Source organism: Otolemur garnettii, unplaced genomic scaffold, assembly GCF_000181295.1.
Source record: "Otolemur garnettii isolate 467f Iridium unplaced genomic scaffold, OtoGar3 scaffold00022, whole genome shotgun sequence".
In the NCBI taxonomy this organism is placed as follows: Eukaryota; Metazoa; Chordata; class Mammalia; order Primates; family Galagidae; genus Otolemur; species Otolemur garnettii.
In genome coordinates this window covers 2,968,784-2,989,070 of record NW_003852417.1, presented here as the reverse complement: position 1 = coordinate 2,989,070, position 20,287 = coordinate 2,968,784, and the positions used below count along the sequence as shown (strand labels likewise).

Genomic DNA, 20,287 nt, shown 5'->3' with positions numbered 1-20,287 from the left:
CTTTTCTTTTTTTTTTTTTTTTTTGAGATAGAGTCTCATTATGTCACCCTCAGTAGATTGCCACAGCATCACAGCTCACAGCAACCTCAAACTCTTGGGCTTAGGCAATTCTCTTGTCTCAGCCTCCCAAGTAGCTGGACTACAGGCACCCACCACAATGCCCAGCTATTTTTTGTTGCAGTTGTCATTGTTGTTTAGCTGGTCTGGGCCAGGTTTGAACCTGCCAGCCTCAGTGTATGTGGCTGGTGCCATAACCACTGAGCTCCTGGCACTGAGCCAGATCACACTCTTTAGACAGATGAGGAGACTGAGGTATAGGTGGGAAGGCCTTTCCAAAGTCACCCAGCAAGTCAACAACAAAGGTGAGAACTGACTGTATCTTCACAGTTTGCCAGCCAGCCCAGGACACTGGGGATTAGTCCTGACCTTATCTTAACATGGTCAGTCAAAAATCCAACCATCCTTTCTCTGCAGAACTGACAAAGCACAGTTTTCATGAAGAGTCTTCTTTTTCAAAGATCAGTGCATATCAAAAAGTATTAAGTATGCAAACTGCTCAGAATTTTTTGTAATGTGAGGAATGGTACTTACTTTTAAAGAGTTTACTAGTAGGCCAGAAAAAAGATTTTGTTTTTTTTTAATCCTGCTACAGAGAGTGCAGAGGGCCAGAATGTTCTACGTATTGTCTATGGGCCTGTCAGAGGTGAGGAAGACTCCACAGGTCCCTCCTGCTGTGGTGGGGCACTGGGGCTGTCCCTCTCCAGCTCTTCTTGATGGGGCCAAGCTGGTTGTTGTGACTCTCCTGATCCCCTGGTATTAAGACGCCCAGGAGGAGCACAGGTAAGTATGGCCCAATCGAACCAAGGAACCAGAGCCCAGATGTCCCCAGGGGGTGCAGAGGAAGGGACAGGCTGGGTCCTGCCCCAGCATGCATGGCCTCTGCTAATGTCGCAGCTGATAGAGGAGGAAGCCAAGTGTTTCCAAGAGGGTTAATTTAGATCCAGATACAAACCTCCTGAGAAATCAGCCCATTAAGAAAAAGATTCAAGATGAGAATGGAAAAGTTTTAGCAGCATGTGAAAGGGAATCAAGGTACCTTCTGCATCCTGAGAAGGGGCCACAGGGATGGAGAGGGGAAAGGAAGGTCCCAGACTGGCTGAGAGGAATGCAGTGGAGAGGGGGGCAGTGAGGAGGGAGCAGTGGGGGCACAGAGACAGGCCCCAGCGTGCCTGGTGTTCAAGAGTTTAAATAATTGCTTTATTGAGATATACTATAGCTCGCGTATCACACAATTCACATATTTAAAGTACATAACTCAAAGCTTACACAGAATTGTACAACCATCCCACAACCAATTTTAGAATATTTTAATCTCCCCCCAAAGAAACCCTATACTCATCAGCAGTCACTCCCCCTCTACCCCCAACACCCCAGTCCCAGGCAACCATTCATCCACTTGCATCTCCGTGGGTTTGCCGCCTCCAGACATTTCATATAAATGGAATCATACAATATATGGACTTTTTGTGACTCCCTCACTTAGCATATTCTTTTCAAGGTTGATCCATGCTGTAGCATGAATCTGTACTTCCTTCCTTTTATTGCTAAATAATATTCCATCGTATGAACAAAGCATAACTTGTCTATCCATCCACCAGTTGCCCATCATTCCAGTCATTTCCATTTGGGGCTATTTTAAATAATCCTGCTATAAACATTTACATGCAAGTCTTCATACGGACATAAGTTTTCACTTCTCTTGGGTATATGCCTCAGAGTGGAACTGCTGGGTCATATGGTAACTCTATATTTAAACTTCTGAGGAACTGGCAGGCTGTCTTCCAAAGTGGCTGCACCACTTTGGTCCCACCAACAGCGTATGAGGGCTCCAGCTTCTCCGCATCCCTGCTTACACTTGCCTTGATCTGACTTTTCAATTCTACCAATCTTAGCGGGTGGGAAGTGGTATCTCACAGGCTTCGGTTTACATTTCCTAATGACTAATGATTTGAAGCATCTTTTCTTGTGCTGACTGGCCACTTGTACATCTTCTTTGGAGAAATGTCCATTCAAATCTTTTGCCCATTTTATAACGGGGTTGTCTTTTATTACTGAGTTGTAAGAATTCTTGACATACTCTAGATGTAAGTCTAGAATATACACAAAGGGCCCTCAAACTTTTTAAACAGGGGGCCAGTTCACTGTCCCTCAGACCGTTGGAGGGCTGGACTGCGGGCCCCGGGACCAGTCAGCTGCTAAGCAGGACAGGCAGTGGTGGCAAAAACACCCAGCAGGCTGGATAAATGTCCTAGGCGGGCCACATGTGGCCCACGGGCCATAGTTTGAGGACACCTGATACACACGATATGCAAAAATTTTCTCCTACTCTGTGGGTTGTTTATTCACTTTCTTGACGGTGTCTTTGAAGCATAAACATTTTAAATTTTTAATGTCATCCCATCTATATTTTTCTTTGATTGACCTTGTGCTTTGGGGTCATATATAACTTTTGCCTAATTCAAGGCCTAACTCAAAAGACTTATGTGCCTATTTTTTTCTAAGAGTTTTGTAGTTTTAGCTCTTACATGTAGGTTTTTGCTCCATTTTGAATTCGTTTTTATAATATAGGATGTGAGGTAGGAGCCAAACTTTACATTTTTATATGTAGCTATCCAGTTGTCCCACCACCACTTGTTGAAAAGACTATTCTTTCCCTATTGAATTACTTGCTATCTTTGAAAATCAATTGACTATGAACGTGAAGATCTGATTCTGGACTCTAATTCTATTTCGGTGCTGTGTATAGCTACCCTTTTGCCAATATTATACTGTCTCGACTACTGTTGCTTTGCAATAAGTTTTGAAATCAGGAAGTGTTAAGTTCTCCTACTTAGTTCTTCTTTTTTAAGAATGTTTTAGGTTCCTTGAGTTTCCGTATGAGTTTTAGATCCACTTTGTCAATTTCTGCAAAAAAAAGCCAGCTGAGCTCTTGGGTCTCAGCCACAGAAGCACCATGACGAAGGGAACGTCATTGTTTGGAAAGCGTAGTTGTGCCGCCACTGGGGCTCTAAGGCCTAACACCTGCAAAAGTCCACCTGTGGCAAACGTGGCCATCCTGCCAAGCACAAGTATAACTGGAGTGCCAAGGCTAAAAGAAGAAACACCACTGGGACCGGTTGGATGAGGCACCTAAAAATTGTGTTCAGGAAAGGATTCCGTGCAGGAGCAACGCCTAAACCCAAGAGGACAGCTGCTGCAGCATCCAGTTCATCTTAAGAATTTATTTTAACAATTAGTCAAGCAATACATGTTTTGGTTTTTAAAAATCTAAAAAAAAAAAAAGCCAGCTGAAATTTTCATAGAGGTTATATTGAATCTGTAGATTAAAGTGGGAGCAATGCCATCTTAACAATATTAATTCTTCCAACCCATGAACATGTCTGTTTCATTACATCTTCTTTAATTTCTTCCAAAAATATTTTATAGTGTTCAGAATGTAAGTCTTGCACTTCTTTTGTTAAATTTATTCCTAAGCACTTTATTCTTTTCAATGCTGGTGCCAATGGAATCGTTTTCCTAATTTCACTTTTGTTCATGAAAAGTGTCTAGAAATGCTATTTAGTTTTCTATAATGTTTCTTATACCCCACAATGTGCTGAACTCGTTTGTTGGCTCTAATAGTTTTTTTTACTGGATTTCTTAGGACTTTCTGTACACAAGATCACGTCATCTGCAAATACAGTTCTATTTCTTACTTCCCAATCCAAATATCTTTTATTTCTTCTTCTTGCCCAACTGCTCTAACTAGAACCTCCAGTGCAATGCTGGATAGCAGTGGCAAAGGTGGATATTCTTGTCTCATTCCTGGCCTTAGGGAGAAAGCTCTCAGTCTTTCACCATCAAGTATGATAGTATGATGTTCACTGTTGCATGTTTTTTAGAGACAAGGTCTCGCTCTGTCTCCTGGGCTGGAGTGCAGTGGCATAGTCATAGTTCACTTTGAATTCCTGGGCTCAAGCTATCCTCCTATTTCAGCCTCCCAAGTAGCTGGGACTATAGCTATACACTACCATGAGTGTATGGTACTTTTCTTTTTTTGTAGAGATGGGAGTCCTGCTATGTTGTCCAGGCTAGTCTTGAACACCTGGCCTTACGAGATGATCCCATCTTGGCCTCCCACACTATGGGGAATGCAGGCACTGTGGCCAGGAGCTGTTGCATGTTTAAGTTTAAAAACTTTAGCCTGGAATCTATAACATTAGGAGACTTGTCTGAGTATTAAGAGAGAGAAATCACACACAATTTTCTCTATGTGAAAATAGGCATAGATAGTAAAAGATCAGAAGAAAGTGGACTTCATTAACCACCTCTCCTGACTGTCCAGGGACTATGGGAGGAGGTTTGCCCCTGCTGGGAGGCACAGGGTGAACTGGAGCCTTGGGCCGTTGGCCTCAGCTGACCAATACTCCACTGTGTTTGTTTTCAAACCTGTTCAGACCAGTTGTACTTATGTAATTACTTAATTAAATTGTATGTAAACCATTGGAACAGGAGTTAAAAGGGACTGGTTTTATGACACAGGTGGAATGTCTTCAGAAGATGGCTACTCAATTAGCCATGACCAAAATAACTATATATTTGCAGAGTGTGTGGCTATCTGGTGGTATTTGGTGCTCAGTGCTCAGTTCCTACTTCGCTTGATAGAAATAGAAACTGCAAATCTCAGAAAATGCATTAAAGGTATGAATAATCAGCCAGTAGACCCATAATTCGAGGAAGGTCTTATCCCTAAAAATCAAGAATTAGGGACTGGGTGAAGGGCTCCCACATGTAATCTGAGCATTCTGGACAGCTGAGTTAAGAGGATCCCTTGAGATCAGGAGTCAGAGACCAATCTGAGCAAGAGCCAGATCCCATCTTTACCAAAAATAGAAAAATTAACTGACTCTGTTGTAGCCATGAATTCACTGCTATGACAGTGATTCTTTTGGTGTTTTATGTATTGTGTTTCAACAAAACCGACTTCAAGTTTAAAAAAAAAAAAAGAAAAATTAGTTGGGCATCATGGTGCACACCTTAGAACCAGCTACTCAGGAGGCTGAGGCAGGAGGATCACTTGAGGTCAGGAGTTTGAGGTGCGCTAGGATGACACCACTGCATTCTACATTCTACCCAGGACCACAGAAGGAGACTCAGTCTCAAAGGAAAAAAATAAAAAAGACAGAGAGAAATAAGGATATCCTTATCAGGTTTGATATTTAAAATGAAATGGTTTATGTCAAAATAAAATGTTCACTATGTCTCTATCATATTCATGATCATGATCCATCCCATCTTTAATAAATTTTTTTTCAATTATCCAACCCCTTGCCAGGGCTGATGGTCTCCAGAAGCAGGCTGCTTCTGACTACGTAAATCTAACAGTGGTTACCTGGGCAGCCATGATCAGATATCTTTTTTTTTCTGTCTCCTTCTTACCATTTAGTATTTTCAAGATGTCCTAATGAGTATGATTATTTTCATGGTAGGAGAAAAGTATGTATAATTTCTTTTTTGAAGATTTGGATCCCCTAACTGCCTGGTGACGATGGGAAGGACTTTAGAAACTTACAAAGGCTACACTGCTGGGCTGCTGGTGTTAGCAAAGAAAGGGCCCGAATGCCACCAGGCTAAACACATAGGATGTGTGCAAAGGGATGGCACATAGTGGTGAAATGATCAGGACTCACACAGAGGCTACTTTAGTCAAAAGTTAATAAAACACTGACGCTCAGAGGGGCAGCTATACTGAGCACGGTGGTCAGCCCCGGGACACTGGGAGATGCAGAAAGACCGCTGGTTCACACGGTGTGAGGAGGGCCTATGGGACAGACCTACCTGGATTTCCTGGGAGAAGGCCAGGATCCAGAGTAGTTTTAAAGAACCACAATGTTACTGCTCTGGTGTATACAAAATAAGTGGATTAAGAGGCCTGTTTTCTGGCCCCTAAATCCCTGCCTTACTCAACTTGATCTCCCTTCTACATCCTCATCACCAGGTTGGGCTTACAGTAGGTGTCTAATAACTGAATGAAAGCATGAGTGGCGCTGGTCCTTCTGCCAGGAAATGGGCCTTCCAACCCCCACCTCCATGTCATAACTATGCTTCCTTATGTTTAAAGTATAATTCACTAAACCCAAGTCTGTCTGAATTCATAAGGACACAGAAATAAATTGAGGAGCAGGACATTCAATGGATCGCGCCCATCTCTGCGCCAGGCACCACGCTGGATGCCCATGAAACAAAGGAGGCCTCAGAGAACCGCACCCCGCCCCACCCCAAAAGAGAATAAAAAGCTACAGAGCCCTGGGAAGAGATGCTAGGGAGATGTGTTTACACCGCAGCAGGCAGAGCAGCCGGGTGGGGGTTGGAGGAGGAGCAGGTGGTTGTTTGGGGCTGATAGGGCCTCAGGGTGCGCTGTTTGGGCTGCCTGGAAGGGCAGCAGGCACAAGAAAACTCCAAAGGAGGGGCAGGAGGGGCAGCCATTTTACACCTGCCTTCCTCCCCTCCCCACTTCAGTCCCACCTTAGTCTACACCTTAGCTGGGGCTTGGGGGCAGTGATTATTATCAGGCCTCCCAGGCACATTTTTTACCTCTGAGAAATCATGATCCTAGTCAGCCACCGGCTCAGATGAAGCTTCCCCTGGATGCCCCACCACCCACTGTGCCTCTTTTGGAGGACGTGCTCAGAAAGGGGGTGGGGAGGCTAAGTAGTAGCTGAAGGACCAAGCCAGTGACTGAATGGGCAAAGTCATCCTAAAGAACAGGTGTCTCTAAAGGTCGCAGAACACAGGGATGCAGACACAGTCCCTGTCATTGAGGGAACCTGTATGTCATGCTAAACTCACAGAAACAGCTTCTGCCACCAGCCAGCACCTGGGACGGGGGTGGGGTGGGGTGGGGTGTTCCAGAGACATCTGAAAGTGAATAGCAGTAATGCCATAGTTGGGCTTATCTATGAGCATTCTGTTCCCTTGAGGATGAAAACAATTTGCACCATTCTGCAAGCAAATATAAATCCCTTAGAAACTAGTTTGGGTGGGTGGGTGGGGTGGTAGAGAGGGTGAGAAGAATGAGTGTTTAAAATCTGGCACCCTGGGGAGCAGTCCTGGCCCCAGGCAGAGGGAGAACAGAGGAGGGAGGGAGGCAGGCGAAGCTGGCTGTGATGGCGGAGGGGCAATGGGGGACCGCAGCAGACACACAGAAGGAAGGGAAGAAGGGGGCAGAGCCACACTCTCATTTTTATATTATCATGCTGAAAATACCGTACATTCAGTTCCGCCTGGTGATGTCAGCCCCTGACAGTGTAAACACCTTCCCTACACAGAATCACCACCAAGAAGTGATAAAGGAAGCCCCGCTCTGTGCTGCTCAGCTTGGTCCACCTGTCATCCCCACCAGATGCAAACCCTTGGCAGATCATTCACACTCTGCTGGCTCAAGAGATGGACATCCTCAGTGTCTCTATGGGACAGAACTGCCTCCCATCTCAAGGAGGAAAAATGCCACAAAGGGCTGAGCCGGGTGAAGTTAATATCTGAGCCTGAGAGGGCACCTCCCCTGTGGCACCAAAGCCCCGCCCTGAACTAGAATTTGGGCTGTGATGGGGTCAATGGCAACTGGGGTCTGGCCCCATCCACCTTCTCCCATTTTGGGTTGAGGAATTTCCCCCAGCAAACCCCCAGGCCTCCTGTCCGCCCCCCCCATACACTGTGACATAATCACCCTGGTCCATAGCACTGCTGAGACAAGAGACTGGGGGAGGCCTCCAGGGGCCTCCATGTCCCCCAGGTCAACAGTCACAGCTGCCAACTCCCTTTTCTTCACTCACCTCTCAAAGGACTCAAATGCAGCCAGGCTAATACCCAGCCCTGAAGCCACTACCCTGCTCTGACAGGAGGTCTGAGGACCCCCAGGCATTGCACATACGTGTATCCAGTGCACACACACACCCTGGCTGTCCTTCTCACATGCCTTATGGACACGTATGCAAATATAGGCATCACATGTATGTGCACACACACGCTCTGGCTGTCGCTTTCACACATAGACACACACAGAGTCACTGGTGTCCCATGTATGTACACACACGCCCTGGCTGTCTCTCACATGCTTACAGACACATACGCAGACACAGGTCTCACGCGTATGCACACCAAGTGCCCTGGCTGTCTCTCTCATGTACACAGACATGCAGACACCCCCCCAGAGCACACTCTCATGCACACATTCAGACCTCCCATAGAGTCAAACTTCCACTTATTTCCACAATTATTCCTCATGACCATCTGTGTGCTCATGTAGCAAATCTCCCAAAGTTTGGCAAAATGTCTTCAGTGGCTCCCCATTTGATGGGGGTGGGGATGTGTTGTAAGTTAATAACTGCTCTCTAGTTCCTTTCTATTTTCCAGATACTCCACGGTAAATGTGCACATATCACATTTATATTTGGGAAAAGTTAAAATCTACCATTTTTAAAAGTTTTTCTAAGACAAATGATACATTGCATCCCAGCAGGACACTCACATCTCAGTCTCCTCTGGGGCCACACATAGCACTGGGCAGCAGCACCCCATTATCTCCATGTTACAAATGAATAAACCCAGGACACAGGGCGTGGGAGAGCTGCCCAAGGTCACCCGGCTAGCAAGTGGCAAAAATTCAGGGTACAGTATCTTCACTCCTGGGAAAAAGGCTTCTCTGGTGTTTCCCAAAGACAGTGGAGGAGGGGCCTGACATGTGTGAGGTGAGAGAAGCCCGTCTTACTCATCTGATTATAAAATATTTCTGAGCCACCAGATGGTGTGATAGTGGCTGCAGATGCCTGATAGCTTTTCTTAATTTCTTTGCACAGGGCTCCATTTCAGGGCCTGAGGAGCGATATCAAAGAGGCCATTCTGGAGCTCCATAAAGACAGCCACACAACTTGGGCGACACAGCTCGATGTAAAAGACGTACACTCCTTGCTTCCTGCATAAACGGACCTTAGGCTAATCCTCAGGTGGCACTTTGGGGCCCCCTTGCTGGTATAGGGTCTAGCCAGGCAGGGCCTGGGATCTGGGCTCATTACATAATTAATCCTCGGCTCAGGGCCCCCGCACATTCCGCATAGACAGACATTTGCAGTGCTGTCTATGGGTAGGGAGAACATCAAAGACCATGTCCCCAGCGTCCCCTGAGCAGAAGCCACTGCGCCTCCAAGATCAAAGCTGCAGGGTTGATGAGTTCACCGCAGCACTCAATCATCTGCTTGGCCTGTTCTGCCTTTTTCATGTTTTGTTTGGTTTTTAATAAGGGCGCTTTCATCCCAGCCCCTTCGACAGCTCAGTAATCAGGTTAGGAAGCAGAGGCTCACCACACAGGGCCAGTGCTCTGCTAGGCCTGAAGCCACCCTGCCCAGAGGCAGCCCACAGGTGCTGTCCACAACCAGAGAGGCACAGCCTTCAGGAAGGCACAGGGCCCAGAGCCTCACTCCAGAATCACTCACACGGGAGGAGCATGGGCACCAGCTGGTGTCCAACCTGTAGTTTGACCCCTCTTCTCTTCCTGCCCTAGCCTCTCTCTCGCCCTTCACCCTGAGCTACCCCCATCCCAAAAGAATAACACAAAGATTTCAGATGCCAATCTGACGAGTCCTTCACAAGGAGGGTTTTGTCTCGGGTCTTTGAATTTAGTTAAGTCCAGTTCCAAATCAATCACTTAGCCTTGGCATTGGCCATACTCAACCCAGCATCTATCAGTCACAGGCAGTCAACGCCTGCAAACCCACACACCAGAGGCCTGTCTATGGCCACGCCTACAGGCCTCCAACAACCTCCAAGTCCAGAATCAAAAGAAAGGAAGACCCCGGGGATGGCAGGAATAGCTTACATGGAAGTCTGTAGGCAGATCAGGTTGGCACACCTTCACACCTGGTGGCCCACCATGCAAACACTCCCTTCCCACTCTGGTGCTATCAGTCCTTCACACACTAGTGGGAATTGCCATCATCTTGCCTCTAGAAAAGAACCACTATTCCAAAGATGGGCCTTCTTAGCAGAGGGGCATGACAGAAGGGGATCAGTAATGTGAGTGTGGCGTAATTTAGCGGGGATGGAGCAGGCCTCCATGGGGTGCTAGAGTGGGTGCCTCAGGGGAGGACCAAGTCTTGGGCAGGACGGGCACCCTGGGGGGGGGTGCAAAGAAGAAGGAAAAGAAGCAAAGGTTTCCTTCACCTTAGACTCCGCACCCACAGCTCCAGCCTTTGTTAAGGGAAAAGAAATCGCTGTTCCTCCTCCTCCTCCCTCCGTCCCTCCCATTCCACAGGAGCCCCTGCTCCAGGTTAGAGACCTGGCCTCACATCCTCACCACCAGGTGATGCAGCAGTGTGTGGGTCCTACACCCCAGGAGGAATTCCCATGGAAGCCAGGCCCCAGCGGCAACATGACTTTAGCTTAAGCTTCCTGGTTTCACCTGCACGAAAATCTGTTTTCACCTTCTGGAAGCCAGCCCCTTTATAAACTGGGGGCTCCCTCCTCAGCCTCTGTGTACTCCAGCAGCCTGCCAGCTCACAGGTCAGCAAGATCTGTTAAACTGCAGGAGACAAAGCAGGAGGCCCCTCTGTCTTATCCAGGGCACTGCCAGGACGAGGGTGGAAAAGACACATGGGCCTGCATGTAGTGAGATGACACACTGTGACTTAACGTGGAGGGCCACTCACAATGTTTAACAACCTACATGGCCCAGGTGTGGCTTTCTGAATTACCTTATGATAGAGAAGTCTGGAGTCCTGGGAAGGGGTCACAGGGCTATTTACCAACCAGCACAGAAATTCCATGACAACACGTGCCAGGCCAGGCCACACCTGCTGGACAACAGCACTGCTGGCCTCCCTTGGGTCTGAGGTCAGAGCTGCCTCTAAAGCAGAGAGAACAGCTCACAGCCACAGAGCACAGGAGGAAGTCTACTCTAACGCACACGTCGAGTTTAATCCTTGCAATAGCCAGCCAGGGAACATTGACATCCCCCACACAGGCCCAAGCTCAGGCCAGGCATCAAACCCAGGGGTGGCCATCTCTAAAGCCTATGCTTCTGCTGCATGGCTCAGCCAGGCCCCAGTGAGGGTCACATAGAGATTGCAAACAGCCTCCTATAGGCCCCAGCCTGAGTTCTAGCTGCAGGACAGACAGACGAACAGAGTCCTAGAAGATAGGCCAGATCATCCCTGAATAGCTTCTGGAGGGCAGCCGCCTACCCGGGAGCAGAATGTGCCTCTCTCTGCCCAGAAGTCAGGCTGGGTGAAAAAACCAAACTCAACCAGAGCAAGAACAGGAGCCACAGAAAGGAGCTTGGCTGGTGGCTTGAACACAGCTGCCTTATTTATACGTGCTGTTCCTTTCACCTGGAATGTGTTCATCCCAACTCCTCTCCTGCCCAGCCCAGCACAAGCTCACCTCCCTGGTAGGCTTCGCTCCACTCTGTGCTGGGCCAGCTCAGCCAGTCTCCCTGGAGCTGGGAGCTGTTATTAATGCATGTCCTCCCTCATCAGGTCTGGAAGGCACTTGTCATGGCTGTGTCCAGATCCAGGATGAGCTGGCCTTGCCCAGAAGGCAGGGCAGTGGCACCCAGAACTTTGCAGAGAATGTGGCTGGCCCTGGAGGTGTGCGAGGCAGATCTACCCGCCTGTTAACTCATTCAATGCCAAACTGATGATTGTTCCCCAGCAGTGGGAAATCTGTCTCAATCTCGCAAACTCCCCACCTAAATGAAAGAGGCAGCAAAAGGTAAAATAAAGGACCCCTTAAGCCCCAAACTTGTGGATCTTTTCAAAACATTTGAATTTTTCCCAATCAAGAAGATGCTGCCTTCCTGTCATATGCCGGCTGATGTCTGCACCCCTTCCCCCTCCGACCCTTTCCCACCCTCTCCAGGGCAGTCTTGCAACACAACCGAAGCAGAAATGGGATTCTTCCCCATCTTAGAAAAGCCAACAGCTCCAATTTAGGTTTCTGAAGTGCTTGGGCAGCTTCCACATGTGGAGAGAGTTTTTGCTTAAAGATCCAAGCTCTGCCCCCAAAGTCCCCACCCTGAGGTCACTGCTGAGCCTGAGGAGGAGCCACAGAGGAGGCCTGGCAGCTCCTCTGTAGTGATGTTTGTGTCACAATTCCTAGTATAAATCTGGACCCGTGGGGAGCCAACCTAGGTTTTAAGAAAAATTGTCCAGAACAGCCAATTTAAAGCCCAAGTCCACTGAAAACCTGCCTCCAGATATGCGTGAAATGGAGCTCAGTCTAGCGGCCGTCACATATCATTTATTCTCAATTCGGTACACATCCAATACCGCACCAAGAATTCACAACAGATGTCCTGTGCAGGAAGGAAAAAAGTAGACTGATGGAGCCTGGAGAAGAGAAGGCTGAGGCTTCATTCAATGGAACTGGGCTGACTGCAGGACCTCTGCCGCGCCTGAGGGCAGGAACCACGGGGACTGGAGCTCTGCAGCTGGAGGCGCTTCTCAAACAGCCCTCAGAGATGAGACCAAATCTTCAAGGAACCCTCGGGCCCACTGGGCTTCTGTATATACAAGCAAAGCTTGAAGGCAGCAAGCTTGTCGCATCCCAGCTCTGCCACGTACGCACCGTGGCCCCGCGAGTTCGCTCTACTCTGAGCCTGGCATCTCCTGGTGCCAACAGGGGTGCCACCCCCACACCCCATGGATGAGTCTGTGCCCTTCTACAGGAGACCTCAGAAAGTCGCCTCTATGGCAAGGGATAGTCTGAGTCATCCAACATTAAAGGCACATTAATAACGAGAACATTCCTCTGCCAGCCCCTGGAAAACATGTTTATCAAGCTTGTGGCGCAGTTTTTAGCAACAGGCCCTGCAATATCACAGCCAGGCCTTACATGGTCAGAGCAGCCCTGGCCACACACTCAGGAGCCCCTGGACTCCTAAGCTTTGAAGGATCACAGTATGAGAAACAGGTGATGTCTGTCACAGGCCAATAGACTTTACCAGATCAACATAATCAAGAGAAAGAACTTCATCCCAACATCATGAGGCCAAAATCCCTCACATTTAGGGACAGAAGAAGAAGGCCTTCCCTCTGTAACCCCCACACCCTCACACACCCCGCTGGAAATCTCAGGGCTCTTGAGACAGGACAAGAGGGAGAGTGGCAGGAGCCTGGGGCCTCAGTGGTCAGGCAGTAGAACCAGCACTCAAGGAATCACAAGAGGCCCTGAAGCCCAGGACCTCTGTCTCTCCAGCCCTGGTGCTAAACCCCACCACGTGTTGAGTGTAGTGAGCTATCTGCAAATCTTGCTGTGTGACCTTGCATGCTCTGTGCCCCAACTTCCCATCTCTAAAACATGGGTAAGAGCATCTACTTCGCAGAGTTGTTGGTTTTTTTAATTTTATTGCAAAAAATTCCAAATATATACAAACCAAAGAGATGCCTTTAATGAATGATGGGCACCCAACCCCTAGCTTCACACGCCCACGTCCTGGCACACCCGGGTCCATGTGTGCTCTCCCTGACTGCCCACACCTGATGCTTCCCCTGCAAACACATCCCAGACACACATCCTTCCATCCCCGCTGTTTCAGTATGCCCTAGGGTTGCTTTGAGAATTAAATGAGATTACACAGTAAAGCACTTAGATACAGGAGCAGGCACATAGTTAGTACTCAATCAACACTGGCCTGTGTTCCTTGCTGTGATTAAACTGCTGGCCGGATACCACCACTGTACTATCGCTGCCATACTTCAGGCTGTCTCTACTGCTACCATCTGTCACTGCTGTCTCCTCTGTCACATGGGGATGATCCCGCCAGTCTTACCCACTGCAAGGATGTGCTTCCATACTCTACAGGACACATGGAGAGGAGCCTTCTGACCAGCACTCTCCAAGCATGTGGTGCCAAGAGGTCTCGCCAAGTGGACTCCAGGTGCACAGAGGATCTGCCCCATAGGTGGAGACCAGGCCTCCCTGCCTCACATACACCTGGTAGCCAGCACTATGCTGAGCACACAGAAGGCAGCTATCACTCCATGAGCAACCTGTACAACCTGAACAATATACAGACATCACTGAGTTTCAACCCTACAGAGTGGGAGTGATTTCTTTCTACTTTAGAGATGGGGAGACCAAGGCTCAAAGACATTAAGCCATCTATTTTTATTTTAATCACACAACTGACATCCAGGCCTGCCTAATTCCAAAATTCACATTCCATTCTCTTACGTTGCCTCCTAGTAATCTGTCAAAGTATTGTCCATTTATATTTACTTTGTATGTTTTTAAAGTGGTTTTTCATTTACTCACCGGTTGTACAACCATCACCACTAATTCTAGAACATTTTCACCACCCCAAAAAGAAACCCATACCCTTTAGAAGGAGGGTTTCATACTCATCCCTTCTCCCGCTCCCTGCAATCACAAATCCAGGGGACATTTCACATAAATGGAATGATACAATATGTGGTCTTCTAAATGTGTCATTTCCTTAAAAAGTCACCCTCCTTAATAAACAGCCACATACATCTCTTCAGTGCAGCTCTTCAGTTGACTAATGGGATTTATGGTGCTCCCGTGACTCTCTCTAAAAATAGTACATCCCCTCCCCAAATCCAATGATGTCAGCGATACCTTAATACAGGTTAAGCTGATGCAGCCCTGGGGAACTTGTCCTCGGAGGGCAGGCTCTGAGGTGCTGCCAGGGACGATAACACAGGTCCCTCCTAAGCACCAGCTGGCACTTGGTGCTTCTCAGAGGATCCTAACACCAGCACCGAGCACATTTAAAAACAGGAAGCAAGTCTGGGAACAGGGATTCACACTTCTAATCCCACACTTTGGGAGGCCAAGGCTAGAGAACTGCTTGAGGCCAGGAATTCAAGACCAGACTGGACAACACGGTGAGATCTCATCTCTACAAAATAATTAAAAATTAGCCACATAGCTGGCATATACCTATAGTCCCAGCTATTTGGGAGATTGAAGCAAAAGGCTGCAGTGAGCTATGATCTTGCTACTGCACTCCTGCCTAGACAACACAGCAAGAGCCCATCTAGCTAAAATGGCACAGAGCACACAACAGGTGACAGTCATGAAACTTGAGGGAGAAAGAACCCTTGTTTTGGCAAATTATTAACAGAGACGTTAGTTACCAGAGCATAACTCAGCTGGCTAACATACAGCCATGTGCCACTAATGCAAACTGCAAACAACTTCCATGTCCAGCTAAACAAATAAGTTCTGTATCTACACAGTGGAATGCCAATAAAATGATGTATACACTGGCACAGAAGAGCACTCTCAATATGCCATTCCCTGAAAAAAGCAAAATATAAAATAGTACTCCTGACAAAAGATTAGTCCCTAGAGTTTAAAAAAAAAAAAAACTACAAATCTGTAAGAAAAAGATAACCTACCCAAAAGGAAATTAGGCAAAAGAAATTAATTTATGACAGAGGACATCAGAAATATATTAAAAAGATATCCAACCTCACTAGAACTCAGGAAAGTACAAATTCAAACAACCATGAGATGCTATTTTACACTCATCAAAGTGTTCAAATGTTAGTCTGTTAATGCAAGTGCTGGGGAGGTGTGGGGAAAAGAACCTCATCAGCCCTCGTGCAGGGGAGGGAAATGGCCACAAACAACTTGGAGATCGATTTAGTAACAAACAGTACTAATGAGTAGGAGCACACTACAGGATCCAGCAGTTCTGCTGCTGGGTATTTTAGATATCTACAGGAATTCTCACAGTGTGCTCATATTAATTATGTATCACTGCCTAAAAAATAAGCCCCAAAAGTTAGCAGCTTAAAACAACAAACATGTATTATCTTTCAGTTTCTTTGGGTCAGGAAGGCAAGTGCAAGGTACCGCTGTGCCTTTGGCTCAAGGTCCCTCATGAGTTTCTAGCTGGGCTGTTGTCCAGGGCCACAGACTCATCTGAAGGCTCAGCTGGGTCGGGGGTGGGGGAGTGGAGATCTGCTTCCAGGCTTGCTCGTGTGGCTATTGGCAGGCCTCAGTCCCCTGCCACGTGGGCTTCTCCACAGGGCTGCTAATGACATGGCATTACTTTCCTCCAGGGCACACGATCCAAGGGAGAGCAACAGAGAACACCCAAGATAGAAGCCACCATCTTTCCATAATCTGATAGCAGCAGTGAAAGCCCATCCCTTCTGCTGCATTCTATTTGTTAGAATCAAGTCCGTAAGTCCAGTCAACACCCAAGGGTCACAGAAGGGTGTGAACACCAGGATGCAGGACAGCCAGGGATATCTGAGAGGCTGCCTTCCACAGTGCTCACAGAGAATCCAATATTCAGTATAGCATTCTTTGTAATGATGAAAAAAACGAAAATGATCTAACTATATCTGACTGGAGAAATGGAGAAATGGTGGCTTGAGCTGTAGAACTGTATACAGCTGTTAACAAAACTCTACGTATCAGTAGGGAGATAGCTTATGACATATGAACAATAAGTATACCATGTATGAGCATCTCCAACACATAAAAACTAGTGCTTTGTTCAGGCTGTGCACACATGTGATAAGAGCACACAATATGCATGGACTTCCTTTGTCCCCATTCCCCACTCCCCACTCCCCACTTCCCCAGTAGAGGAGCTCTCAGAGAAGGAGAGAGGAAGAGAGTGGGCTTGGGCTGGATCTGTGATGTTTACTGGTCTTTACAGTAATATAATCAATGAAAATAAAACAAAAATGTGATTTCATTTTTGCTAAAATATATACACATTTCTGTTACCTGTATCTATAAGGTATCTATAAAGGCTGGACATTATTTAATTTATTTACAGATTAAAAATGGTTTTGATGACATTAAGCCTCGTCACCTAGGTCCCGACTTTAGGGACACTGTTACGTAGACAGAAAGTATCTTTTTATACGGGGCAGGTATTTATGAAGGACTTTCTTCTTCTTTTTTTATTTTCCAGTCTTATTGAAGTGGCACTGAAGTTTTGCATAAAAAATTAAAATAAAAAAATACCTTCAAATGAATGCCAAATGAATGCCAAAACCAAAATGGCCACAGCTGAATACCAAAACACATCAGCTTTGAGAGCGCTGAGGAATTCCAGGTTGAAGGAGGACTGGAGTGGAGAGAGAAAAGCAGCCTCCTACTTGCGAAGAGACTGGTCTGGGCCATGGGAAGCTCACTTAGGCGGGTCCTAGTCTTGGTGGTGCCTGGTGGAGGGGGAACCTGACATCACACCCTAGGGAGGCACCTGGGAAGCTATAGCCTGACCCACTCTGGGTCCCAGGAGGGCATGGCTTCCTGCCCTCACCTTCACTGGAGGGAGGAAACTGCCTAGGCCAGGGTGCTGCCCCTGGACTGTGAGCACAGGCTGAACTTCCCCAGGGCGTAGGGTCAGAGAGAGAAATAAATGCTAACAGGAACAAATGCCCGCACCCACTTACAACCTCCTGATCTATGTCTGCGGACGTGCTCAGTCTCCACACACAATGTTTATCATAGGGGAATCAATAAACTTTACAGGGAGAAGTATCTTTGTCTAGAATTCACAATGCCCAAGAGGCTGATTAGAGACTAAACTCAGAGGTGGTCAGAGCTGTATTCAGATCCAGGTGTCATTCAATCTTCTGCAAAGTCCAGGTAACTACCTCCCTTGGCCACACTTCTCCACTCCCGCTGGACCTAGGCCATCCTCCTCCGGTCTTCAGCCTGTCCAGCCCAGTGTCACCACTTCCCTGCAAGAATACTGCTAAGGCAGTTTACTGAGGACCCCTCCCACACCCCCATATCTGACCTACTTGACATCTGATCAAGTTCCTCATCCCCCACCTTGGTGATGAAGTCCTCGACCTGCCTTCATCGAGCATCCCTTATCCAGATGTCTCTTCTCAGCACTTTCCATCACCAACCCCCACCTGTCCCGCCCCTTGGCTATGAAGCCCCCTAGGGTCTTGCTGCATCCAACTGGAGCTCACTCTCTCCCTCCTTGTATCGGGGTTGACCAATACTAATGGTCTTGAACAAAGCCTTCTCACCATTTCAACAAGTGTCAGACTAGTTCTTTTCTTTAAAGCCCACAACCTGGCTGGGGAGGACAGGGGCCAGCTTCACCCCTTCCCTGCACATGGTCCCCACCCCCTACCCTACCTGAACATAAGTGGCTACAGGGGTGGGGTCAAACAGGGGCTTCCTGAGAACCACTGGGGAGGAGGCAGGCCAGCCGCTGGAGTACAGGATAGTTCTAAAGAAAATGGAATCCTGTGTGTAGATAGGACTTTTAAAAGACTGAGAACATCATGATGCTCCTTGAATGAAGGTTAAATGGAAGGGAACAGTAAAAGCTCAGGATATCAAAGCGAAGAGATGGAAACCAAGGCCAGCGGGGAAAGACATGAGGGAACAGGCACCAGACCCAGCCCTGCCTCTGGGCGTGACCTCAGCCCAGCCACTTCCCCTCTGGGACCACAGGCTTAGTGTCTTCCCCAGAAGTAGGAAGGGAGCAGAGCAGATAAGCAAAATGAGTGTCAATGAGTCAAGAAACTATAAATTACACATCACAAAGTCCCAAAGTTGCAGATGCTGGTGTGGATGTGGAGAGAAAGGAACACTCTGACCCTGCCGGTGAGACTGCCAACTAATATAACCTCTTTGGAAGGAAGTGTGGACAATCCTGAAAGAACTCAAATTAGACCTCCCAAATGGTCCTGCAATCCCACTACTAGGCATCTAGTAGGGAAAAAACCCTTTTATCAGAAGGACATTTGTACTAGACTTTTGAGCTCAATTTACAATAGCCAAGATGTGGAAACAACCTAAATGCCCATCAACCCAGGAATGGATTAACAAACTGTGGTATATGTACACCATGGAATACGATTCAGCCATAAAAGGATGGTGACTTCACATCTTTCATATTAACCTGGATGCAGATGAAACATCTTCTTTACTCTTCTTAGTAAAGCATCACAAGATTGGAAAAGCAAGAACCCCAAATCCTCAGTTCTAATAAGAAGCCAGAGGACGATCTAACGCACACCCACACAAGAGAAAAACTCCATTCAAGTCAGGGGAAGGGGAAGGAGGGAGGACAGGGAGGAGGGGAAGGGGGTGCTCCCACTGAATGGGCACAATGTAGGGCACAATGTCACACCTTTTGAGTGTGGGACATAACTACAAGAGTGTCTCTACCTAACAAATTCAAATATTGTGACTTGGTTGTTTGTACCCTCACATTGACCTAAAAAAAAAAAAGGAACAAAGGAGCGGTCCCTCATCAAATGATAACAGGTACCATGGGACAAGGAGCACTCCCTTGGGAAGGGACAACAGGTGACGAGGAGCGCTCCTTCACAAGCCCTGCCAGGGCCCCTCACTAGCACAGTGGCAAGCTCAGCCAGGGCAGCACAGGGGTGGCCAATGTGACCAAGTGTCAGTAGTGGCTTATTAATGTCCATACCCACAAAAGACTCAAACACCATCAGGAGAGGCAGGAAGGAGACCAGGAGACGACACAGAGCCTTGGCCAGGGGAAGAACGGGGGACCTCCAGGAGCCTCTGCTCAGCTTCGCATCGGCCATGCCGCAGCATCGGAAAGTTCCTGAGAATTGGTTTCCACTCTGGAAAACTCACCCACTGTTGTGTCCATTTGACCTGCAAAGGTTTCCTGTGTGTCCCATTTGAGAAAAACATGCAGGAGGGACCCGGCCCCGTGCTGGGGAACTCAGAGCTTCCTGGGAGACGGGAGGAAACACAGGGAAGGGATGGCATGTAGGTGGCGAGGTAAGGATGGAGAGGTGACAGGAGGGGCACATGGGTGGGGGCCTCAGAGGTGGGAAAGAAGGTGTGTTCAGTAAACAGCAGACAGCACCAGTGGTGGAGGCCAGAGGGTGACCGGGCGAGTGGCTGGAACCAGGCAGCACAGACCTGGGCACAGGCTGTCCCCAGGCCTGCACTGCTGCTCTCCACACACTGCTGGCAAGTCCCCGAGATGCAGAGCAGGAGACAGGCACAGGCCTGGCTTAGAGGAATCGCTCCTGCAGCTGGGAGGAGAGGAGACATGGATAGATGGGGTGAGGAGTGAGCCAAGGTGGCCCAGTAGCAGAGGGGAAGGGAGGGGATGGCGAGGGGCCACTCCGGCACAATGAACAGGCTTTGTACCCTGGGCCTCCCACAGCAACAGGTGTGCTTAGGGCACTTGTTTAAACCACAAAGTTACAAGGTGCCACCCACCACCTTCTGACTCAACTAGCCTGGC

The 20,287-nt window shown here is 47.9% G+C and overlaps 1 protein-coding gene and 1 pseudogene across 1 annotated transcript in view; one reads left to right on the top strand and one right to left on the bottom strand.

The window, feature by feature from the left end:
* The window catches only part of HPCAL1 (hippocalcin like 1), a 110,938-nt gene that overhangs the window by 65,550 nt on the left and 25,101 nt on the right, over positions 1 to 20,287 (bottom strand). The window lies entirely within an intron of this gene.
* Positions 3,014 to 3,276, top strand: LOC111724361 (annotated as a pseudogene).